Source organism: Marmota monax, unplaced genomic scaffold (assembly GCF_021218885.2).
Source record: "Marmota monax isolate L192 unplaced genomic scaffold, Marmota_monax_Labrador192_F-V1.1 WCK01_AAM20220418_F8-fsc00628, whole genome shotgun sequence".
Classification (NCBI taxonomy): Eukaryota; Metazoa; Chordata; class Mammalia; order Rodentia; family Sciuridae; genus Marmota; species Marmota monax.
Genome location: NW_026692513.1, coordinates 202,683 through 229,096, shown reverse-complemented (window position 1 = coordinate 229,096; position 26,414 = coordinate 202,683). Strand labels below are relative to the sequence as shown.

Sequence of the window (26,414 nt, the reverse complement as noted above, 5' to 3'; positions counted from 1 at the left end):
TCTTCAAATGCCTGGATAAACTTCTTGGCAAGCATCACTAAGCTTAGTACACCTCCATCTGCCACCAGCCCTGAGGCCAGGGGTGCTGTCTGCTCCCATCTGCAACCTGGAGAAGAGCTCTCCCCATCTTGCCCTAGCTGCCTACCTGGCCCCCCTCCAGTGTTGTTAGCACTTATCTTGATTGACTTTCTTTTCTCACAGACTGCAAAAGTTTCCCTGGGGGAAAATGTCATGACTTGAACCCGTGGTAACTCGGATCATGTTCTGGGTCATGGTTACTTGCTTTTGGCTCAGAATAAACTATTTCCTTACTTCCTTTCAGGCAGATCATTCTACTTTGACATTTACTTATGGCAAGAACTCTGTTCAGTTTTTCCCCTTGTATCTCACTTGACCCTTCAAATCCATCCATCTGTGGGTCAGACTCTAACATCATTCACATTTCCCAGGCAGAGAGATGACTGGGCCAAGTAATTCTGGATAGTTCCAGAGGTCGTGGGTCTGAAAGTTAGTCACATTGGCCTCATATTAAGTTGTCTGAAGCCCGCTCTTTCCCTGGGCTGTTTGGGGAACGTATTTCCTCATCTTTCCTTGTTTAGGTAGCAGCCCAAATTTCCTGGCTCATGAGGCCTTTCCTTACTCTAGAGCAGCATAGCCGGGGGCTTCTTGCTCCTGTCAATGCCCTCAGCTTGTCCATCTTCCCCCTCTTTAGCCCATTTGAAAGACACCTGCGACTGCACTGAGCCCACCTGAAAAAGGCAGGATCAGTGTCTGCTGATGAGGAACCTCAGTCTAGTCTGCAGTCTCAACCCTTAGGGCCTGGAAACAGCATTCACATCTCCTAGAGATTAGGACAGGAGGTAAAAACCTCTGGGTGGGGGCCAGAGGGCATTATTCCATGTGTCACAAAGAGATGACATAAGAAGTCTCTGGAATTCCAGGGGCAAGCAGAGTAAAAGAAGGACTAGACTTTGCGAAAGTTAGAAAAACTGCACAAATGCCCCTGGGCTTCCAGCCTAACTGCTGGCCACCTGCAGGGTGCCCACTAGTTGCATCTCAAGCCCACAGGTACTATAGATGCACACCACAAAGAGCAGACCCGGCTCTGTCAAATGTCAGCTAAGGCTGAGTCTTAAGCCAGGCCAAAGTGACCTTCCTGCATGCTCCCTAAATACATATTTCTCTCACCTTTGTAAAAACAATCTCCCTATTAAAAAGAAAAGTCTCCTAACAGAATCCACAAACACCAAGGCACTGTTCTGAGGGGCTGGCCTGCCACGTTGCTGCTCCATGGCCACCTGAAGTGTGCCCTTCAAGTGTCTGCTCTGCAGCTACTTTCAATGCCCAGGTGCCATTCTGTGCCAGTGTGATGGTCAAGAGAGGTTTGACATTTTCGTAGAAGAGGCCAGTAGCCCCTTACAACAGTGTGTACAAGGAGCCCAGGGATATCTGAACCAGCTCAGCCCTGGCCCCTACCCAGTGGTGAGGAGAAAAGTTGCTTTCTTCAAATCACTTTGGAAATTCTCCTCTGGTGCAGTGAATGGATCTTGCACACTGGCATCTGAGCAGCCTGATGAGGGCCTCATGTCCTACTATGAATGACATTGCACCCACTGGCTTGCTCATCCACCTGGACATCCCGTGCTGGGCCATAGCCTGGTGACTTGAATGCTCACTGATCAACTGAGTGTACAGAGTTTGTTGTCCTCTATAGCAGTCCTGTGAAGCTGGTGGAATGAACACTACTGGTATCTTAAGAGGACTTTGTGGCTGAGTGGGTGACTGTGCAGGCCCCAGAGTTAGTGACCAGGCCTGGAACCAGGGCCCCTGTGCTGAATGCAGAGGCTGAGGTGGCTGCAGGAGTTAATTCTGGTGACATGTGGCTTAGTACAGACCTCCCAGTGCACACATCATCTATGTTGAGTCGTTCACCCTTGGCGTTCATCAGTGTCCTTGCCTGTCACCTGCCCCCTCTGTGTGAGGATTAATGAGCTAACATATATAGACCCAGAGAACCATGCAACAACCCAATCAATCAACTGGCAAGGGAATGGTCTTTGGACTAATACTTGGAATCCCAATACTCCCAATTAAATAGCACTAAGTCTGCTTCTCTGATTGATGTTTCCTGTTCTGTCCCGTCTGAATGGACACTTCTCAGAAGAAGATATACAAGTGATCAACAAATATATGAAAAAGTGTTCAACATCTCTATTAATTAGAGAAATGCAAATGAAGACTACTCTAAGATTTCATCTCACCCCAGTCAGAAGGGCAGTTATCAAGAATACAAGCAATAATAAGTGTTGGCAAGGATGTGGGGAAATGAGTACACTCATCATTGCTGGTGGCACTGAAATTGGTGCAACCACTTTGGAAAGCAGTATGATGATTCCTCAGAAAACTGGGAATGAAACCACCATTTGACCCAGTTAACCTACTTGTGCATCTATACTTAAAATCAGTACACTATAGTGACATAGCCACACCAATTTTTATAGCAGCTTGAATTCACAATAGCTAAACTGTGGAACCAACCTAGATGCCCATCAATAGATGAATGGACAAAGAAACTGTGGTATACATACACGATGGAGTATTACTCAGCATTAAAAGAGAATGAAATTATGGCATTTTCAGGTAAATGGATACAGTTGGAGAATATCATGCTAAGCAAAGTAAGCCAAGCCCCAAAACCAAAGGCCAAATATTTTCTCTGATAAATGGATGCTGATCTATGATGGGGGGAGGCATGGGAGGAATGGAGGAACATTGGATTGTACAAAGGGGAGGGGGAAGGAAGGGTTAGGGGGTAGGAAAGATGGTGGAGTGAGATGGACATAATTACCCTAGGTCCATATATGATTGTACGAATGGTGCATTTCTATACCATGTACAACCAGAGAAGTGATATGTGGCACTCCATTTATGTGCAATGAATTGTAATGCATTCTTCTGTCATGTACAACTAAGTAGAACAAATAAAAATCATCATCAGAATAATAATAAAATGAAATCTAAAAGAAAAGATTGAGCAACAGTGGTATAATAAGTGCTCTGTAGACATGGGCACTTGCTCTTTGCCGGCAGCTTCTCCCCTGTCTGATGGCTTGTTCAGAATGACTAGACTTGGAAAAGTGAGATTTGCTGTCTAGCCTCATGTCATCCCTCTCTCTAGCCAAATTTCTCATTGGGAACAAACCTTCCACTGTCCTTGTGGAGATGGGTCCAGTCTGGCCAGTCAGCACTTCAGGTCTCTGACCAAAGTGATCAAAAAAAGTGGGATGCAAACCAGGTCTTACCATCCAAAGACTTTGCAAAGACATTGCTAAAATTCTAAGGCAATGGATTTCTACCTTGACATGTTCTGATTCAGAGGCTGCCAAGGAACCACCAGGGGAGACAGGACTCCATGGAGAGTCTAACAAATGTGAAGCAGTGACCAAGAAAGAGGGGCTGTGGAAACCTGAGCACAGCATGTTGTTCATAGCCAGGATTAGCAGATGCAATCAGCTCAGGGTTGAAGCCAATCACATCTAATCTAATTCTGATTCTAATCCCAGAATGGTCTTCCTGCTTACTGACCTTAACATAAATAGATCAAGAGAACCCAGCCCAAGTGGTCATTCACAAGGAGTGAGAGCTGGGGTCCATTTGTTGGCCCAGATCCCTGAGGATTCATTACCTTAGAAGGAAGCTGGGCATGAGTGCAGATGACCAACAGGCAGCAGCCAGAAGAGGAAAGGAGCAGCCATGGCCACATGTCCTTGGAGGGGAAAGAAGCTGCCCCCCGGGTGCCACATTAGAGGACTCCTGTGTGTAAGGATGTTCCCAGAACATAAGACCTTTATGGAGGATGCCAGAAAGAGAAAGGGATACACAAATTAGTACTAAAACCACAAAGTCCCTGATAGTAACAAAAGGCTAGAAATGTACTCCAGAAATCTAACGTATAGCATGAGGACTATAATTAATGACATTGTATTCCATGCTAGAAATGTGCTGAGAGGTAATATTTTAGTATTCTTGATATTTGACGGAAAGAAAGACAACCAGGTGAGGTGACAGATCTGTTAATTTGCTTGACTGCATAGTCACTGTGTACATTTGCATCAAAAGATCATGTGGTACAACTTACATATACACAACACAAATAAGAACAAATGGAGAATTAGTCATACCTGGCCATCAGGAAATTAGAAAATCTCTAATTAGGAGTGATAAGAGTCTAAATTACTGTTATAAAGAAAGAAATAGTGCCAAACACTTAAAATACTACAACTAGAAAATTACTATTTGTGAAATTCTTATGAGAAGTATCAGTTTGGGTCAAGTTTGATTGTTTCAATTTTAATAATTATTGTAAGAATAGGGGGATATATAAGGGAGCCAAGAAATTCCCAATCTAGTCTCAGGCAGCAGGTTGATGGCCACATGGAGATCTTGGGGACTTAAAGGAAAGGAACTGTTTTTTCGATGTCCTGGGCAAGGGAACATTGTTGGTGGGACTAATAGGTGGAATCCCAATACTCTCAATTAAATATCACCGCATCTGCTTCTCTGATTGATGTTTCCTGTTCTGTCCCTACAGAGGCTTTTATTTTTAGCTCCTGCTTATCTGTTTCTACCAGCACTTCATAGAATACTCTGTGCATATAATGGCCTTGAACATTATTCCTGTGTTACACTACTGTTAGTTAAATTCTACCTGCACACAATCATCAGGGTTATGGTGATTTATTACTGGTGTAAATCTAGATTTCTCATATGGGATATTGAAAGTATGGAACAATAATAATTCTCCATAACACTGGTGAGTGTTGTGGGTTTTACTTCCCACGTTGTTCAGGACAAGAATTTTATTCCCAGAAGTTGCAGATAACCTTCCCCACGGTGGAATAAACTCAAAGTCAAATAAGAGAACACATTCCATGGACTTATTTCTTGATACTCTGGGTCCTTGGGCACCAAGCCTGCCTCCAGGAACCATTGGAGACTGGCTCTTCTTTCAATTGCTGAGTCTTTATGGAAGTACTCACTAGAGTGTAAATTTGGAAATTCAGTGTCTTGGCTTGGGCCAACATTACCAAGCTTCCAGCAGGTGTTTCTGACTTGGTCCTTCTCTTCCACAGAAGTCTGGAAAGCAATCCTGTAGATCTCCATATTCCTGTGATTAATTTCCTATGCAAATCTCTCTGGAATACCTAAGCTTGTTCCAGCATGTGTGCCCATGGTTCAGTGAATCCAGAGGTGGAGAAAGCTGCCTAGCTCCATATGTCCAGCTTTAGCCAGGCAAAGAGGTCTTAATCCCTTCTGGGCCATCGTTTGATGCATTAGCATTGCCTGGATCCTGTCCTAAGCTAACATGTGTTGGTGCTATTTTTTAATCTCTGAAAGTCAGGCATAAAATGCTTGAAATGAAAGAACTCATGAAATGTGATCCGTATCTGGCCAAGATGGAATAACAGGAACCAAAATTTACAGCCCAAAGGCAACAACTTAAAAGTGGACCAAGTACATAAAACAATGGTTTTTAGACATTGCTGTAGGCAGGGTCCTGTGCTGACCATTGGACCAGGGAAAGCACATTAATTGGGCTCTCTGACCCATGTCCTAGTGCACTTCCTGGAGAATGTTTCAGGGCCCAGCACAGGTAGGGAATCCCAGCAGAGCCTGGCATTTCCCAGAGCTGAGAAGAGAGAGGTAGAAGTTCAAAAAGAGCTCCCTCTCTTGGAAAGGCAGAATTAATACGGTTAACAGGGCAATGTTACCAAAAGTGATCTGCAGATTCAAAGCAATCCTTTCAAGATACCAATGACATTCTTCACAGAACTAGAAGAAACAGTCCTGAAATTCATATGGAGAATAAAAAACCCAGAAGAGCCAATGCAGTCCTGAGCACTAGAGGTTCACACTCACTGCAGAGCCTTAGTAACCAAACACACGGTGCAGCCTAAAACCAGCCATGCTGGTTTTAAAAAACCAGAAGACCCAGAAACAAACCCTCACTGATAGTCGTCTGATGCTTGGCAAGGATTATTAAAATAAAAGTGATCACACTTCATCTGAGCTGATACTTCTCAAAATTACCTTCCAGTTAGAATGACAGTCATCAAGAATACAAATTTTAATAAACATTCACAATATGGGAGGAAAAAAGGAACACCAACACCCTGTTGGTGGACTGTAAATTACTACAACCATTTTGAGGACATTCCTCAGAAGACTAGGAATGGAGCCACCATATGATCCAGCTGTCCAGCTCCTCAATAAGCATGCAGAAGAGTTAGAGTCAGCACACTGTGTTGGGACGTGGATACACATGTTTATTTACAGCAGCACAGTTCACCATGGCTGACCTGTGGACCCAGGCTGGGTGCCCACCAACAGACAAATGGATAAAGAAAATGTGGTGTACAGAGACAATGGAGTTGTACTCAACCACCAAGAAGAAGGAAATGTGTCTTTTGTTGGTAAATGGATAGAACCCAAAGCATTACACTAAGTGAAACCACAGCCTCGGACAGTCAAGGGTTATACGTTTCCTCTCATATAGATGGGAGGGCAAAGAAACAAGGAAAGAAGGGGGATCTTATGAACATGGGAAGCATCAGACATAGATGCAGGTGACTGTGAGGAGGGGGAGAGGGAAAGAGGAGGTTCCTGGTACCACAGGCCAGTCACTCTGTGTGTATGCACGAAGACTTCCTGGTGACCTCCACCATGGTGTGTAAGTCGAGTGCACCAAGGCCAATAACAGGGAAAGGACTGGGGTCTGAGAGGTCAAGGCACCAGAGTCCACAGGCTGTGGAGGTGTCTGCTCTTCTGTCCTGGTCCACCCCACCAGAAAGACCTTCAGAATCAACCAAGGGATCAAGAATGGCCTTGTTGAACTGAAACCCTGTGATGATCTTGTGGCTGGCTCCAACTCAACTCAGTCCTAAATTCCTGAAAAACTGTTCCATGTGGAGTCCCTGTGTGAACACCATCTGCCCTTGGAGGCTGGATGTGGAGATGGAACATAGGGTTCTCCACATAGCCTCTTCGGTCTGGAGGCCAGGTAGGCTCTACACGGCCTGTTTGATACTATATTTTATATTCTTCTCAACCTCACTTCTTGCCCACCAAAACCTGGATTTGCCTTCTCACAAGGAAGGAAGTCCCCATGATCCAGTCTGCAGATGCGAACTTGGCACCCAGTTAGCAAATGGGACTCAAGGGAGGCTCAGGGAGGCTCAGGGAAGTGTTTTCTGGTTGAAAGTGTGAGCCTTGGCCATGAGTCTGCCTCTGGGGTCTGAGAGGACAAGGCACCAGGACAAGGCTATGCACCAGAGCTCTGTGGCCGTGTCTTGCAGCCAGAGGCCACAAGTTCAAAAAGACAGCAAAAGTTCTCAGGATGACAAAATGCAGAGATCAGAAGTGACATCCCTGAACTGTGGAACCAATCAGGAGCCTCCTCTCTTCTCACTGTGTGAGAAAATCTGTGGCCATCACTGTGTCTTCCATAGTCAGAGGAAAGGACAAAGCCTGGGGGTCAGAGCAGCTTCTCAGTGGAGAACCAACAGAAACCTCGAAGATCCTTGAGGCCAGGTGTGGATTGCTGGATACTGGAGAATCCCTGAGCGCCTGGACCTACAGGGCCTGAGAGATCCCCTTTGTGTTCCAGGACCAGGTTCTGAATGTGAGACAGGAGAAGCTGTGTTAGGTGACATGCTTCAGGATTCATGTGGAGACAGGTGGTGGTGAGATGTTGCTGAGCAACAGGCACACCACGAACCCAGAACCTGCACCCTCTCCAATAACCAGGCTAAGTCCTTTGCCAATAGGAGGGGGCAAGGAGCCCATGCAGGTGTGGTCTCCGAAGCTGCAGGGGTATGCAGGCTGGTGTGGCACGTGACCTCCTTGCTGACCTGTGAAACTATGATGGCACCCCCACTTGGACAGCAGCTGGCCCATTGCTTTGGAGGTCATTCTAGAAGTGAACCTGTAATCTCTTGCTCCCCAGCATTGTCCTAAAAATTTTTTAGCACCAGCAACTTACTTTTTATAATGGTATTTCCACAACTTATATTTCAGAGAGACTGGTGAGAGCCCCATTGCAAACACTCTGAAGGTGGAGAGGAGAAAATAAAGATAAAACTTCTCTAAGCACCATGAAGAGCTAAGTGATCGGTGCCCCACCCCCAACACACACACTTGACTTTAGAAATGGTGTGGGCTCAAGAAATGGAATGTTTGAGTCAGCAGATTCCTCAGTGTGTGGGCTTAACCAGAGTGCAGAACAGGGTGGCCTGGGGGCTGAGGTTCTGGTTTTCCAGAAAGAATAGAAGTGCAAATGGAGGTGTATGTGTGTGGCCACCTTTGTTCTCCAGTCTTGGGATCAAAGACTGAATGAGAGGCTAAGGAGCTTATCTCTATAAATAAAGTCCTTATCTTCTGGTGTTGGAATCTGAGAGTGCCTGGCTGGGCTGATGGCCACCCTGCCCATCTTCCCTGTTAGGAAGCTCCTCAGATCAAAAAGAACCATAATAATAATAATAGGAGTGGGAGAGAACAGAGCCAGGCTGTGTGAGCAGAGCATCCAATGGGGGCCGTGAGCCAACATGGGGAGTGCCCATGGGCCTGCTCTAAGATGTCAGGAACATTGAAGCTGCTTAGTTAGGCAGTAAAGACTCTCCTTATACACAGCAGTGTTGACTTCAGCAATAACATGGAAGCACATTGGAAGGAGAGAGGGGGAAGAGAATACCCCACCAGGTTGGTGAAGCACCAATTCCTGAAGCCAGGTAGCTGTGCGACCTTCTTCTTAGGGTCCAGATTGGGAAGTCCTGGCAGAGCACCCTCTCCACCACTGAGGCTCCAAAGCTCTTGCTTCCAGTGGGTCTCTTTAAATACCAGCAAATAGAACACAGAAGACTCTGCTCTAACAGCCCTCAGGACTTAGCCTGGCTTCATCCCCCCCAAGGATGGGCCAGACCCCAGAGGATGTGCACCTGGAGATAAGAGAGTTCACCAAGTTCCCCTGAACCAGCCACTCCCAGAAGAAGCCAGCATTCCATGGATGTTTTGTCTGGGGTCATTCAAAGGTGACTACAGGCAGGGGTCAGGGAAGGTCTTGATATTTTCCTCAACCTGGAATGCTCTCAGTGACGTTTTGCATGAATTAGCTCTCTTCACTCTCACAGTGACATCATAAATGACTTTAGACTTGGTCACTGTTTTGCAGGTTTGGGCCCATGGCTTCTGTGACGCACCAGGTAAGGAAGGGGTTGGGCCTGGAGTATGTTCAGCTCCCTGGCTCCATGCCCACCCCAAGCAGCCATGTGACCCCCTAGGCAGGCTCCTTGCCCAGGAGGAGACAGGCCAGGGCCTGGGGTTCCAGCGCTCCCTGCTGGGTCTGAGCTTTGCCTCCAACCTTGATTCCCAAACCAAGATGGAGTTGGAATGAGGAGGATCTGGTGTCTGCTGCCCCTTCTTGGAGGACGAGGAAGCCCCGCACTGAGGTCTCTTTTGCCCTCCTGTCCACATCCAGCATTTGCCTCACTTCCCTGGGGAGCAGTTATGGTCACCAAGAGGTGTCCAGTAAGACTTTGAGTGGAGGCTAATATCTGCAACAGGAGGAAACACCAAGACAACCCTGTGTCCTGGATTTCACTGGAGCCTCTCAAGTTAGGAGGATCCTGATTTTGAGAAGGAGCCATAGTATCTGATGTGCAGCCACAGAGATGAGAAGACATTAGAGGCACTCAGCTGCCCACGGAATGTGGACTGTGGCATCCAGTCACATTCCCAAAGCTCCTTGGACTCAAGGGAAATGAGTACCATTCAGGAATGTCATGGTGCCTCAGGTAGCTGAAGGTGGGGACTGAAAGATTGGGGAGAGGAAGGTCCTCTGAGGCCATTTGGTGTATGGGTAGCACAGGCAGGAACCCTAACCTCTCCAAGCACGTCATTGTCTGTGAGATGAAAACAGTGATCTGCATTTTTCTATCTCACAAGATGATGCTGAGAAAAAATAAATGAACATCATCAATGTGACCTCTTTTCGTAGAAAAAGCTAAGCTGAAAAACGAATAAAGCTATTTTCCTATGAATATAAGCCTCCACTTTCTGTGTTACTAATTGAAGACAGGGAAACTGTGAGGATTTTATTTTATGAACTTGGAATTGAAATCTTTAACTGTATTGGTCATGGGCAGTTGTTAATAACATTTTTAAAAAATGGAAAAAAAGATTTCTTGCTGAAAATATGAAATTACCAGATCTTGTATCTTTCCTCATGCACCTGTGGTAAGTGTTTTCTAGCTAATACTGATGGAATGATATTTTGGAAATTGAGCAACAGATATTCTCATTGAAACTATAAATTCTCACTGTAAAGTGTTAGTCTACATTGAGTGTTTTCTAATGTCTGTTTAATACATGCAGCTTTAATGCAATATGTCCTCTAGGACTAAATTGCAAATAGAAGGTAAATTGGACGAATTGATAGTTTTAGGCCATAAAACCTCCTTTCCTGCTGTGCTTTCCTGGGGCCCTCAGATCTGTCATAGGGACTGCCCACCTCTGTGCATGAACGTGGAGGCCATACTTGGAGGGTTATGGGGTAGAGGGAATGATGTAACCATCTTCTCAACAGCTTTCCTATCTTTGCATGGCTCTCTGAACAAAGATTAATTTTTTAATGTCATGATTCTTTACTCTGAATACTCAGCACCAAGATCTGCATCATTTTTGAAATAATCTTTCCTGCTAAATCAACCAAAATCTCTTTTAAAGCATACACAGTTACTACTCTTTAAAATCAATTTATTCTTTGAGTCAAAGAAAAAAATGCTATAAGTTGTTCTTTTTAGGAATGCTTTAATTGGAAGATGAAATCAAGCAATTATTGAAAGCTTTAAAAATCATTTCAGCAAACTTTTTCTTTTGAAAGTAAATTAGGAAATATTTTGGTGTAAACATTAATTACAGTGTTTTAAGTGATTGTGATAAAACTGAAATTAAAAATAAAACATGCTTGTAATTTAGAGGTTCATTTTTCTTACACCTATTTCACCTTTGGTGATTTTTACTTGGTGGCACCTTAATGAGCAGAGACAAGAGTTCTTGGTGTCACTTTAGAATAGCCTCCATCTGTCTAGCTCCATCTTCACCAAAAAGACAGTGAATTTCCAGTGTGGCTGGTCCACAGCAAATGCCAGGCATAGACTGATTCTCCCTTCTCACTCTCTTCTCTAGTCTCCACCAGAGATAAGAGAATGGTTCCCTGGGAGGTTCTTCAAGTTCCTAAAGAGATGAGGTTCCCAGAGACCTCTAAGACCCTGGCTAATGGAGAGAGCTTGTCCCTCTCAATCTTCATGTCCCAAAGGTGATCATCAGTGGGCATGTGCAGCTGAGATGGCACCCCGACATGTCTCCCTGCCTCTTCCCCAGTCTGACCCCAATGCATGGGGAACACTTCTTCTCAGACGCTCATTAAATGTCCATCACAGGTCCCTGTGCCATTTGCTCAGCAGCAAGTTCATCTGTGCAATTGACTGTCTACCATAGACTATGACAGAGAATTGTATTTTTCCATTTTTATGAAAGCAGGCAGCTTTTGACACTTAGAAATTCCATTTCAGCTACTGTAAGTAGGCACCAAATTGCTGTCTACTTACTGTAATTATGGACAATTCTAAAACTTTCACACATTTTCAGAGTTTTAGTGAATCACTTTAAGAAGATATCAGGGGCATTGTGTCTCTCTAGTGGGATGGGATTATAATGCATTTTCCCCCAAGTACCTTCATCCAGCACTGTGTGGCTTTATCTGCATTGAATTTCTAATGTATCATAGTTCAAATGATATCTTGGGTGATGGCTGATTAGTTGCCCTTGGAAATGACTTGGATGCATGGCCTAATTTTTCAAAAAGCTTTAAGAAGGGTCACAGCAAAATTTAGTTGTAGTACATGAAATAAACTGATGTGTACTTTCCTGCCCTTCTTAAACTGTTTTGTTTGTTTGTCATGTTACTGGGATGAGGATCATTATTAATGACAGTCCAGTGTATCTCAAATATGGATTAAGGTTACAGAGCACTGGGGCTTATTTTTTCTAATTATATACACTTAAAGAATGCTTTGGAATTAACATTTCTGTGATAAAATTTGCAAATGTGAAGAAGAGTTATCACAACAAATATTTTGATTTTTTCATTGGAATTTTGTTCAATTCAGTAACACTTAGACATTTATGATCCCAAGGATTTTTCGATAACTGTCTAGTCATTGGATGAAATGGTGGTGTCTGTCCAGCCAAACCTGCAGTCCCAGTGGCTGGTTGTGGTTGCAGAGGGCCCCTGATCAAGTTGGAGATGATGATCAGAGAGCCTTGCCAGAAGACCAAGAGGAAGAGTGTTCTTACTGTGGGTAAAGGAAGCGTCAAGGTCATGTTTGCACCGGGCAATGAGGAGGAGCACTGAGGAGGCAGCAATGACATAGAGGGCATGAACCGGGAATACAAAGATCACCTGAGCAATTCCATAGAGCAGGAAGGGAGACAGGAGTGAGCGATCCAGGAATGGCTCCAGTTTGGGGGCCCTGCTGGCCTAGAGGACAGGACCAACAGGAGCACAGCCCTGCCACTGCCTGGTGAGGGGAAGGACAGGAAGCTGCTCAAGAGTGGTGGTGCAGATGCCTTCACCAGCTTCCCTACCCAGGGGAAGTTTCCAGAATCCAGTAACCCTAGTGACCTTACAGTGGCCTCAAGGGGCTTGATGGACTTGGAGATCAGCATGTACGCCCTGCTCTGTGTCTTCTGCCTGGCCATCCTGGTCTTCCTGATCAACTGCGTGGTGTTTGCCTGGAAGTACAGACACAAAAGGCTTGCAGTGAGAGAGCAGGGCAACATCCCCCACTCCCACGACTGGGTCTGGCTTGGGAACGAGGTGGAGCTTTTGGAGAACCCAGTGGACATCATGCTCCCCTCAGAGGAATGCACGACCATGATAGACAGGGGGCTGCAGTTCCAGGAGAGGAACTTCCTGCTGAACAAAGGTTCCCAGAAGCCCTTCCACAGTCAGCTGCTCAGACCTTCTGACTATGTCTATGAGAAAGAGATGAAGAACGCACCTGTAAACTCTTCTAGCCCCAAGACGAAGAGGGTCAAGTTTACTTCCTACACCACTATCCTCCCCGAGGATGGGGGCCCGTACACCAACTCCATCATGTTTGACAGTGATGACACCATCAAGTGGGTCTGCCAGGACATGGGGCTGGGGACTCCCAGGACTTGAAATAGTGTGTTATATTTGAATTCACTGATGTGCCTTCTGGTTTTCAAACAGCTGGAGCTATGAGCTTGTTCAGCAACAGAGGGTGATTTATTAAGGATTTATTTGTTGAAGCCTGGTGTGAGGGGACAGGGGGCAGGGTCCTCTTCTAAGCACATGGAAGTGGCCTGAAGAGTTAGTGCAGCTTGTGTGTAAGCCAGGATGAGCACCTGGCATGGCCCCTGTAGTACTGCTGCAGCACTGGGTCAGCAGTCGTGCACTACCTGGTACTCGCTCATTACCAGTGCGCCGAGTTCTCCACCAAGGACTTTGTCTGCCAGCTCAGGACAAACAGATGTTTAGAACTGGGAGGAGTTTGATGGTTAATTTTCCTATACTTTGACACCAGTCAGGTGCATGGACAAGTCTTACTCTGGGCCTGAGAACTCTTCTGTGACAGGTGAGTGAATGTGGCCACCATTATTGGTGATGTGCTCCACCCATTGTTTTTTTACACATTTATGCCAACACCTGTTGTTGTTTTGTTTGGGGGAGAGTTGTTTATTGTTTTGTTTTTGAATTCTGGGAGGCTTTTTGAAACATACATGGTTTCTCTCTTTTAACTGACATTTGCTTGGATGAGACAGGAGTTGGGCTCCATGGAACCAGCCTTGCCACATCCAGATTGAATTCCCAGGGCCCTTCTCTGCTTCACCCTACTGTTATGGATACAAAGTAACTGAATCCTCATTTTCTCTAGTCTTTGTTTTCTCATTGACACATCTTAAATCAGCATTGCATGGCAGATTTTTTTTAAAAAATGTATTAACATTCAGTGAAAAAGATTCACATGAATTTTGCAAAAATTGGGGAATATAAGTGAACCACAAAAAATTTTTGTTTTAAATACATAGGAGCTAAAAATCCAAGTGGGAAATTATAGAGTCCACTCCTAAGGGGAAAGGGCCCACTTAAAACACCTACTCACATAAACGTTTTGTGGAAAACATTTCACTCACTAGACTCAAATATGAAACTGGTATGGGCATTCATGAAAAGAAGATTCCTTAAAAACAGATATAGACTAAACTGCCATTTTACTCAAGAAGAATAGAGAAAGCACGGATGAGATTCTGTTTAGCAGGATGGAAATCCATCTATTCAGTGACCAGGAAAACATTCACATCTTGCTTCTGGCCAAGAGAAAACATCACAGAATGTGTCCTGAGGTAGGAAACCAATGGGCACACTCAATACAGTCATGAAAATAAATGGCCACTCTAAACCTCAAGATACAGTTGTCAGGAAATCAAGGGTCAGAAAAAGAAGGGGAGGAAGAAAAAAATCAGTCTCTAATTCTTTTTGAAAAAATAAACAGCGGTTGGAACAATGGTATGAAATGGAGTTAGAGCAAGCTTCCGAATAAGAGAACGAGACAGCTTGTCAATTAAATAAATCGAAATGGCTGCAAACAGATACTGGACATCTCAGCTTCCTTGGGAACATCTTTTAGCACCAGCGAGGAGTCTTAGGAAGTTTCCCAGAAGAGAGGCCCTTGCAGGGTCTGGACATACCTTACAGAAAAGAAATCCAGGATGTGTCAAAAACAGGCACAGCAGAGATTTATTTAGGAAACAAGGAATGTGCACTTGGGCAGCCTGAAAGTGGATGCTATCTCGAGAATAAGTGCTTTCAGGACCTTGGGCTCTTCTTTTAAGGGAAACTTTGTGCTTAGTGACCATGTCAAATGTGTGGGTGGCATCACCTGGTGGGCCCAGTTCTCTTCCTCAGGGAGCACAGGGCTGTCACGGTGCTGTGGTTCTCTTAGGGATATCTAGGTGGATGTCATCCAGGCGATAAGGTTTGGAAGGTACCCACATCATGGCTCCTCCAACATCTCCCCTTTGGCTCTGTTCTGGCAGAGCCTGCAGGCATTAGTAACTAGACTCACAGTGCTCCAAGGCTCACGGGCTTCTCAGGAATCCACATCAGGAGGAAAATAGGCTGGGGCCCATAGGTGGGATGGGGCCTCTTAAGGTTAGACTTACAGTTTCTTCTATCTTGTCTCACTTTGAGCCACAACAAGTCTAAGAACTAACTTGGAAAGACAGAGGAGGCATCTGGGGCTCTGCCATGTCTCTGCTGGGCTGATAGCTGAGCCGGTCAAAACAGAGGTGTTTGGTTACCCCCTTGTGGTGATAGACTTCCACGAGGGTGAACCCACCCTCCAAACCCATCTGCCCTGAGGTCTCCTCAAGTTGGCAGCTGAGAGGGTCTTCATCTGCTTCCCTCTCATGCACAGGGCTGGAGGGTTTGTGGAGAGCCAGTCGGCCTCACCACAGGTGTTCTCTGGGTCCTTTGCTGTTGGAATGATGCTTCGGAGTCCAGGCCCTGGAGCCTGGGAATCCTTGCCATGGTCTGGGGAAGGAAGCATTTGCAGGTCGGAGAGTCTGCAAGGCTGGCTGACTCCTGGAGGAAGGGCTGCTCAGGAGGCCCGAGGAAATCATGCTGCATTTCTCTTTATTATTCTTTTACTTTTAATTGGGTATTTTGTTTATGCCACTATTTTTCAGAGGATCTGGAGGTGAGGTAGCCCCAAACCTACTTATTGGATAAGTCCAAGGTATGTTAATGGAGCACAACTAACAACTAGGCCTGTGATTTCTAGAGGCCACTATCCAGTTCTCCCCACTGTGTCCTGGCTGGACAAACACTACAGAATATATGAATTTTTTTGTATTCAAATTTTTAGCACTCATCAATGATCTCTGTGGATTTGTGAAAGTCAGATGTGTTATGGAAATCTCTCTGCTCTTTGTTTTTAGATTTTTTTTTTTCATAGATAAAAAAATTAGAATAAAATATGACCTGGGTTTCAGTGTTTATGTTGGACAAGCTTACTCAAGATGATCAGGACACTAGGCCTTTCCTGATGGGAAATAAGAACCCAAAAGCTTTAAAGTCCACTAGGGAAATTATCTTCCCACTCCAAGAAAGCAGTAATGCCATCGATTCCTATACAGAGCAGGCTTCATGTTCTGTCCTGCCTTCAAAATATTATTGCTAATCAAAATCAGTTTTTCAGATTAAAAAAAAATAATTCAATATGCAGAATTGTCTTTTTAGGTTCTGTTAAACATTTTAATGTATCTAAATATTCCTCCTAAATACAGCACTTTGCAAATAGTGAAATTCCATTTTTCATTATTAAGGCTGGAACTAAAATAACTCACTATTTGATTTCTAGAGAGATCACAGACCCAAGGGTTAAAATTAAAAGAGTAAAGCTTTAAACAGGAACCTAGAAATGAAAAATAGAATCTATTTTGGATTTAACAAAGACTTCTTAATCATGTTTCAAAATTGTTTAAAGTAAAATAATAAAATAATTGTTCTTTATAAAACATTTAAAAATATTTCTGCAGATGAAAGATATAGTTACAAAATGGGCAAACATAAATTGGGAGAAAAAATTGCAGTACATCTCCTAACAAATCATATACAGATAGGTAATTCTGCTATCACTCCAGCATAAAAGACAATCTAATTTTTTAAATGGGCAGAAGAAAATGGCTATTGGGGCTGGAGCATAACTCAGTGGTGGAGCTCGCCTGTGGGCATGAGGCCCTGGGCTCCACCCCAGCACTGCAAAAAGAGAAAAAAGGAAAAATTCATGTAGAAACTACAGTGACTTAGCTCTACTTAATTTCTAGAACAACCAAAATTTTAAAGTATGAAAAACACCAAAGTTAGTGAAAATGTGGATCAGCTAAAGCTGTCTTACATTGCTAATTTCTAAAAAATTGTACATATATTCTATAATTCTATATGCAATTCTTCAACTTAGTATGAATACAAGGGAAACTATTCATATGTAAATATATAGTAACACATGTTTATGTCACACACAGGCCAAGGAAACCTGATGAGGACATTTGTAGCAACTTCAGTTACAATAACAAAATACCAACTGGGAATATCTCTAATGCCAATGACGAGGTGGACCATTGCTCAGCTTTGTAGATCTACATAGCAGAATGCCATTCACAGCCCAAATCATGACCTCCTGATTCACCCAGCACAGGGTACCCTCAGAAGTGCTTTATGATGAAAAAGAATCCAGCTGAGGTGGCGAAGCAGGGTGGTGCTGGAGCTCAGGATTTGGAGGGAGACAGCAGGCAGGACACTTGCCTAAGTGTTTCTCATCCTGGTGGGGACCGGCTACCTGTGTGTTTTTAGTGACCAACTGCTGTGATCTACATATTTCATCACATGTCAATGACTCCTCAGCTGCAGTACAACTCAAGCATGTTGTGCGACCATCATATGCAGAATCATGGGGAAATAAGTAAATAAAGACCTTTGTATGGTCAGTTATTTTTCAGCCCTTGTGCTTATAACTGGACCAGGGACAAAATAACTCCTTGAACACTGTATGACACTCAGTGTGCCATGACTTGAGAGTGATCTGAATAGCTCCACCACATTTGTAAAGATGAAAGACAGCTTCTCAACAGACATACAGACAGTCCTAGTCTCCATGACGGGTCTTTATGTGGCTCCTAGTCAGGACCCCTCATGGTTCTTAGAAGAAAAAGCCCACAGTTCTAAGACATGGAGGGAGCCTGGCGGAGAGTGAATCGCAACAGAGGAAGGACTGTAGGGCATGTGAAAGAAAATGCCAGGCTTGGAAAAAATAATCCACTGTTATTCTCAAAAGCAATTGAAGATTAATTATGGAAATTATTTTCACAAGTAAATGAAAAGAGGGGAAAGAAAAGAGAGGTGAATGGACTCCCCCCCCCGCCAAAAAAAAGCTTTAAAACACTAATGAATGTGAAACACAGCTGATAATGGGCAGACTTGTTCCGAGTTCCTGATTGAAACCTTTTTTTTTCTTTTTAGTGATGGTAGTTACATATAATGGGGGTTCATTTTCACAAAATCATGCAAGCGTGGAATAGAATTTGGTCCACCGAAGTCCCCAGTACTTCCCCTTTCCCTCCCCTCTGCCCTCCCTTTCCTCTGTTCTCCTGATCTTCCTTCTATTTATTTATAGTCTTTTAAATTAGTGCTTTATAGATAGATACAAATAAGGTGCAATTCACCATGTTACACTCATGTAAGGCCATAGCATGATTTAGTCAATTTCACTCAACATTGTCCTGTTCCTTCTCCCTCCCCGCTGAGCCCCTCCTAATCTAGAGATCTCCTCTGTTTTCACCTTCTTTCCTCTTATTGCAGTCTCACTCATGCATGAGGAAACACTGGACCCTTGGAGTTCTACTCATTTCACTGAGCTCCATCCGTTTACTGGCCAATGCCATAGTTTCATTCCTCTCTGTGGCTGATAAACTCCACTGTGAATATTTGCCACATGTTCTTTATCCATTCATGTGTTGATGGGCGTCTAGGTTGATTCCATTGCTTGGCTCTTGTGAGTTGTGCTGCTGCGAACACTGACATGGCTGCATCCGTATAGTGTGCTGATTTTAGTTATTTTGCATAAATACTGAGGAGAGGGACAGCTGGGTCATATGGTGGCTAGTCTTTGGAGGAATTTCCATACAGCTTTCCAGAATGGTTGTGCTCATTTGCAGTCCTACCGACAATGTAAGGGTGGGCCTTTCCCCACATCCTCCCAGCACTTGCCATTTTTGTATTCTTGATGACCGCCACTCTGACTGGAGCGAGGACCTCTTCTAAGGTGACCCATGCTGCCTCGAGAGGGCATGATGTGGAGGGTGGAAAGCTGGGGATAACAGAGAATAAGTGAACATTGAGGACCACGGTGCTTGTCAGGCAAGGTCGCCTTTAGAAACCATCTGGATTGTTGAGGGAAAGGTTCCTCCTGACAGAGAAAGAGAGGAAGTGAAGCGGACGCACTCAGTGAAGAAAACCCAGGAAGTGAAGCTCCGGGCAATCGAGGGGCACGTCTCCAGCTGGAACAGGAGGCCTCACATCCAGAGGAAACCTCTCTGGCCACGAGGTCCTCAGCCTCTGCAGAGATGTAGACCACCTTTGGCCCTTTACCAAGCACATGCCCCTGTGCATGGAAGGAGAACACTCAGGTGTGGGAGGAGGCCTCCACTGGACTCACTGAAGCTGGGAACCTAAGGGAGAAATGGACTCAGGTGGAGTGGAAGGGGCATTCTATTTTGTGAAAACTGTCTTGTCTTCCAAAAGTAAGGCAGCTATCGGGGACAGAAGAGTGGCCCTGTGCACTGAGAGAAAGCTCCCTGACCTGAGAAAAGACACTCGGGGAGAAGTGAGTCTGTGCTACATTTGAATGTGAATTTTCCCAAATGGTCCTTAAGAGGACCAGGCCACCCTCTTGATTTCCAGGTCCTGGAAGAGAAGCCCTAACCAGCAATGGGTCACCAACTGGTAAAACTAGGAGCTTTTCCTGTCGCCTCTGCAAAATGCATCACCTTTTATGGAGATTGGTTTTAGGTGCTCTGTCTTGTTCGTTCTCTCAGTGGGGGAAGGCAGGGGAGAGACACAACACATCTCAGGGCAGGTCTCAGCATGTGCCTTCAACACCACTTGAGCATTTCAGACCCTCCTCTCCCGGCTCAGGATTCATCTAGTTTCAGCAAATGGAAACCAGCAGGCAGTTCAAGGCCAACATAAGTGCTGTCATTTGTGAACCAAGGGCACACCTCTCTTCCAGCCAGCCCGTGCTGTAGTTCAGGACCCCTGGAAGGAAGTGACCTGTGCAGAGTGGCCGGGTCTTCTAGGTGCTGGCAGGATGCAGCACCCAGTCTCTGCCTGGTACAGAGCAGGGATAGGTGACAAAGTACTGTGTGAACAGGTCTATGGTAGCATCAGATTGTGAAGAAGTAGTCTCAATGACAAATCCAAGCACCATCCAAGCAACCCTTTGTGAGCAGCTGGCTCTGTGGTGCTGGCTCCTCTGTGCTGTTCAGAACGAAGGAGCTGGTATTCCCTTTGCAGTTTTCATTCCAACTTAAACTCTATGAGAAGCATCTGTTGCTGATCATGGCACTGTAGGAGAGCCATGATTGACTGGGTTCTATTAATCCATTAAAAAGTCCTGAAGTTTGGCTTCCCCCTAAGAAGATGAAAGCTGCCTGAGAATCTTGGTCTCATATTAACAATAAGATGACAAATTGGTTAATCAACATAACCATAGGACTTTTGAAAGCCAGAATGTCAGTGGACACTGATGAGCTAAATTTCAGAATGACAAGCCCCACTTAAGAGAGTGGGAGACACAGCCTTTGATAAAGCACAGCAGGAAAAGGAGACAGCCATAAAATTAGACAAAAAGTTAATTAATTTTTAAAAGATAAAACTGAGCTACTGTAGCAGTTTAGGATATCTCAGATGCCCCAAGCAGGGGGAGTAGGCACCCGCTCACTGGCACTTTGCCGTGGATCTCCAGTGGGTGCATATGAGAAGAAGCAGGTGACCCATGTCACAAGGTCACCTTGGAGGCAAAGACTGGCAGGTGAGCAACCGCCATCACCAGGCAGGAATAAAATTGCCCATGTCTCCAGCTCTTCTCGTCAATGGCAATGTGTGAAGCACAGGGAAAACAGCACATAATGTTCTCCTGCCTTTTAAAATGGCTCAGCTTGGGCTATTGACTAAATAAATTTGCTCCCTTGATTCCATATGGACTGTAGGTGAAATACATCTGCTGTCCAGCGGGGGACAGAGAATTCACTCAGGCCCAAGAGACTGCTCTGATGGGAAGGAGAACATTGTCATTGCTGGTGGCACAGGACTAGCCAATGGTCCTTGGTTTGCACCAAGACCCGATATCTATGAGAAAAGAGTTCCATGTTGGTGCCTGGGAAGGAGCGGGCAGCAAGGCTGAGCAATTCCTCCCAGGGACTGAAGTGCACAGGAATGGCCTGCTTCTAAGACCTGAGCAGCAGCATGTGAAATGCCCACACCAGCACGGCTCACTTTGCTCCAGGCAACAGTGACAAGTACCGGCCATGTGGAAGGGTGGGCACAGACCCAGACAGGGGTGAGGGCTGAGGAATGCTGAGATGATGGCAGTGCACAGAGAAGCTCCTGGCGCTCCAGGTCTTCTGCTCCATGATGGGGTGGCTGCGAGACCTGAGGGCTGTGAAGGTCTCTGGGAAAACCACCAAAAACCCATCCAGTTCCTCACCAGAGCCACCCAACCCCGCTCATGGCCAGCAAGATGAAGAGGAGGGCTCTTCCTAGGCCTCAAAAGCGACTGCCATTTTCTCTTCTGCCACATCCATACAGTGCCTGATATTCAATACAGAATCATGAGAGACACAAAACACCAAAGAGGACAATGACCACATCATGTAAGCAAAACAAGCAGGAGACAGAAAGGCAAATACTGCATGATCCCACATATGTGGAATCTAAACTAGTCAAGTTTGCAAAACAGAGAGAACAGAGATCTCCATGGCCTGAGGTCAGTGGGCAGGGGGAAGGGGCTGCTAACACAGGATGCAGCTTCAGGTGTGTAAGGTGACTGTCCAGAGGCCTAATGCATAGCTATGTGACCACCCTGCACACTGGGAATTTGCTGGGGAGATGAATGTTAATTTAATCTTCTTGCACACACGTGCAGGCAGATGATAAGCATTGTGGTGATGGTGTATTGTGACATTTCATGACTTGTATCAAAACATCTTTTTGTATACCAGCTACACGTGGCATGTGTGCACATAGAGTACAAGGTTTTTATTCCAGGGATATCTCAATAAAATTGCATTTAAACAACAACAACAAAAAATCCTTGAAGTTACATAAGGAGTGGAATTAGATTTCCTGTCTTATATCTTGAAGAATCTTTTTTGAGAAGACTGGCAACATTGCAAAATGGATAGGGATATACCAGCAAAGAAAAACTATAAAAACAGTCCAATAATGTTAGAATGAAAAAGACGGCATCGGAGCAGGAGAACATCCTCTGAGAGAGTCACTAGCAGCCTGAAAAAAAATCAGCAAACTCAAAAGTAAGCAACAAAATTTATACTTCTAAAGCAATACCAAAACACAGGAAGATAAAAGTGAAAAATTTCATGAAGAATTTGAAAATTGTGAGACCATATCAAACTGTGCTAAGTATGTAGCACAGAAATCCTAGTCAGGGAGGCACAAGACAGGAGAAAGAAATGTTTGAAGATATTGTCTGATAATTTACTACAATTTAAAAGTCACAACTCCCAGGTACAAGGAATTGAGAGAATGCCATGTCCACAGATGAACCCCACCACACACATCCTGTCAGCCCCTGAGAAAAAATACAGAAGGCAACTGCAGGAAATGGAGATGTTACATCTAAGGGACAGAAATGAGCAAGGCAGCAGGGCCATCAGAAGCTGTGCAAGCCACGAGATGATTTGTGAAAAAGAAAACACTCAAAAGTTGAAGTGAAAATACTTTTCAAACAGTAGAGAAATAAGCAGTGTTTTGGGTTTTTTTCCAAAAAAAAAAAAAATTAAATAAAATCTGAGAGCATCCCTTACTAAAAATCTTGCACTATGTGAAACTGAATAGGCTATTGCTGTGCAGGAGAGACCTGTCAATGGTAGGCTTGGTGCTGGGGGTGGAACGCAGGGAATTGGGCATGCTAGGCAAGCACTCTACCCCTGAGCCACGTCCCAGCCCCACAGCAGGCTGATTCTTGAGTCAAGGGAGGAAGAACAGGTGCTTGGCCCTGGTGAATACACCAGCCAGGCCACCACTGGGTGGAATTGTCCTCAACAGTAAGAAGAAACAAGACACTGCCAGGACTGGCTCTGACTCCTGCCACTTGCTAGTGTCTGACCACAAGGATCTCTAGCACACTCCTGAGTGCCCAGTGTGAGCTTAGGAGTGTGCTAGAGACCCTTTTGGGGACAGAAAGTTCCTTGTCCCTTAGTGGCAGCAGCAAGTCAGGTTCGACCTTAAGAACGTAGTATATTGTCAGACTAGTGACGTCCATGAACCTGCTTTGCCAAACCAGCATGAGAAATCCTGGCAAAATCAGCTTCTTCAGAAGCTCTGGAAGTTAATTGAAGGTTTCACATAAACTGAAGAGGGTTTGTTCAGGAAAGAATTGCTGAGCCCGAGGAAAAACAGGGTTGGTGGCATTCTGACCTTGGGGGCAGCTGCTCAAAACACTCCATCCCCAGAGCCTGCCACTGCTTGACCTGCTGACGGCTCCCTGGAAAAGCCCATGCACGGGGGATTGACATCAATTGACTTAGACTCGCCCTGAAGCTCACTCCCCAGGAAAGCCCTAACTCCAGGAAAATAACCAGCCACAGTTTAGTATCACAGAGGCCCAACACAAAGACCCCAGGGGCAGGGGACCAGGGGTGGCAGGGGACAGAAACACATAGCCAGAAGTGCCAAATGGCATCATCAAATTCAAAGCTGTTGTTCTGTAAGCTACATCATCTAAAAATGAAACAAAAGCAAGCCACAGACTGGGAGAAAATATTTGCAAGTATATATCCTAAAAGAGGATTTACGATTTATAAATGACTCATATCACAACAGTAAGACACACCTGTAAAAATTGGGCAAAAACTTGTTAAATAAATTATACAAATGGCAAAATATGCACACAAAGGATGAAAGACATGGTCAGTCATTAACACAAAGCAGAAAAAAACCCAAACAAGGTATCATGTGACACCCTCACCAGGGAGATGATAGAGGGTGCAGGGAGGCTGCAGAGAGGAGAGGACCCCCAGTGCTGCTGAGGGAAATGCAGGTTAAACTGCCTCCCAGAAAGCTGATCTTGGGCTTGTCTCGCAGCCCTGCGTCCACCCAGCATCCTCCCCTGAGGCACTTCACCCCTGTGCCACGTCCCCAACCCTTCTTACTTTTTATATTGAGACAAGGCCTCACTTGGGGCCTTGCCGAGTTGCTGAGGCTGCCTGGAACTCATGATCCATCTTGAAGATTACAGACAAACAAATCATCAGGGTGGGTATGTGCCTAGGAGCGCTCTGTGGGTTTTTCCAAAGACAAGCTGGGGGCCAGCCTTGGTCCACACAGATGCCTCCCTGAGTGCGTGGGCAACAGTGACACTTGCAGCATGCCAAGATGGCAGTAAAGCTGCCTGTCCCCAAGCGGTGGATAAGCAAGACTGGCTGACCTTGCAGCAGAATGTCATCAGAAATTAAAAGAGCCACGGATTCATGCTACGGCACACGTGACCTCAAAGCATTATGTCACATGGAAGATGCCAGCCTCAGAAGAATCATCTCGTATAACTGGACAGATATGAAACGTCCAGAAAAGACAAAGTGTAAACCAGAAAGTAGGTCTGCGATCTGCCTGGGCCTGGGTCCGGGCCATGGGAGCCCAATGGGCGCAGGGGTTAGTGAAGTACAGAAATGTTCTGATTCATCTAGGACCAGGGTTGCATCCCTCAGTACAGTTACTAAAAATCATTGAGTTGTGCCCTGGAAATGGGCAAATTTTATGATATGTAAAATATATTTCAATAAAGCTTTTTAACTAAAAAAAAAAAGTAAATTTCCTGGACAAAGCAGGCAAGAGTTGCTTTGGAAAGAGGTCCCTGCGCTGCTAAGCCAACTGTATCTTAGAAGCCGGAGGAGGCGACACGTGAAGGGGTGCTGGTTCTCCTGGGGAAGGCAACCTCTGGGCCTGCTCCTGTGGCACCCTCTCCTGCAGAGAGTGGCCCTTCTCCTCCTCCATTTCTCTGATAAGCAGAACAGTATTGGGAGACAGCAGTCTCTAAACAGGTATCCATGGGATGAGTATAATCCTGAGGATGACGTCCATGTGGTAGAAGCTCCTCTTATTCCTATTTTGGAGACAAGGAAACTGAGCAGGAAGCTGTGATCACACAGTAAGAGGTGAGCTGGGATTTGACCCAGGGGATCTATTTCCATCCTCAGAACCCTCTAAAGACCACCCAGGGAGTGGACCTGACTCTCTCTGGGCAGCCCTGCCTCTGAAGACAATCTGGCATCCCTGTAGACATTGTGACTTAGGGGAACAGATGTTTCTGGTTTCTTAGCAACCCCTTTGTCAAGCTGCCCCACCCCACCTGTACAGATCTTGCTCCTCAGAGAAGCTGCAGGTTCTTAGGTTCTTAGGTGTTTGTCAAAGGTTTTCTCCAGCAGATTGGGTGAGAAAGTAGCAGGACTCTCAGGAAGATATACCAGCTGTACTAGATCCTCTATAGAAGCAGGAGAGAGAAAGGAAAGAGGGTCCCCAGGCTACACTGGGCTAGGCAGGGTCTGTGCAGTAGATGTGCTCTACAGGTGTTCCCTGCACACCTGCTCTGTGACCACCAGCATTCTAGGGGCAGGGGCTGTCCTGGTCCACAGAAGAGATAAGATTCCTGGATGCTCACACTTTTGCAGAGGGAGGAAGAGGGGCAGATGTTAAGGCCATGTCCCAGGACAGCCATGTGAACAGCCAGCGGCCTGTGAGTTTGCTATTTCAAACTCATCCTCAGCAGACTCTGAAGCTGTCACCTGAGCAAAGACCCACAGGCAGCAAGGGAAGGGCTCATGCAGCTACAGCAGGGAAAGCACTGTTCAGAACTGACAGCAGGGGCCAACAACGCCCCTGGACATACCCCAAAACACCCAAACTGAAGGACATGGGGGTCCCTGGGGGTCGATGGCAGCCCATTCCCTTCCATAACAGGAAGCTGTGGCTGCCTTTCCAGCTGAGCTTGAAGTGCTGTAATGCCAGATTCGTGGGACCCCATAGACCTCCAGGAGCCGAATCTGATGCAATCACACACAGTCTTTATTGCAAGCTCGAGCCTGCACTCACAACCGTTTCTGATGCAGCCGTCCAGAGGAGTGAGTCCTGACCCCTTAGTTCAGTGAAAATTTATAGGTTTTTTGGGGATACTCTATGCATCACAACATCTCACAGCAAATCATTTCATACCACGGGAAAACCAAACAACAACTCTTAATATTGATTAGCACATTCATTGGCAGGAACAAGTTGGGTAAGGGTGATTGGTTAGTTCAAGTGGTGGATACATTTGAACTGATTGGTTTAGGCCATGAGAGATGTATGTGCTAAACTACATGGTTTCCCAACATGTTCTCAACCACCATAAACTACTGGGAAGGTCACCTGGCATTTCAGATATTTTCTCTGTCTCATCCTGAATGAGACAGAGAAACTCTAAAGAGCAGGTGGAAGC

The 26,414-nt window shown here is 45.4% G+C and overlaps 1 pseudogene; it reads left to right on the top strand.

The window, feature by feature from the left end:
* The first annotated feature begins 12,234 nt into the window (after positions 1-12,234).
* On the top strand, positions 12,235-13,282 carry LOC124093452 (transmembrane protein 132B-like; annotated as a pseudogene).
* Positions 13,283-26,414: the final 13,132 nt, after the last annotated feature.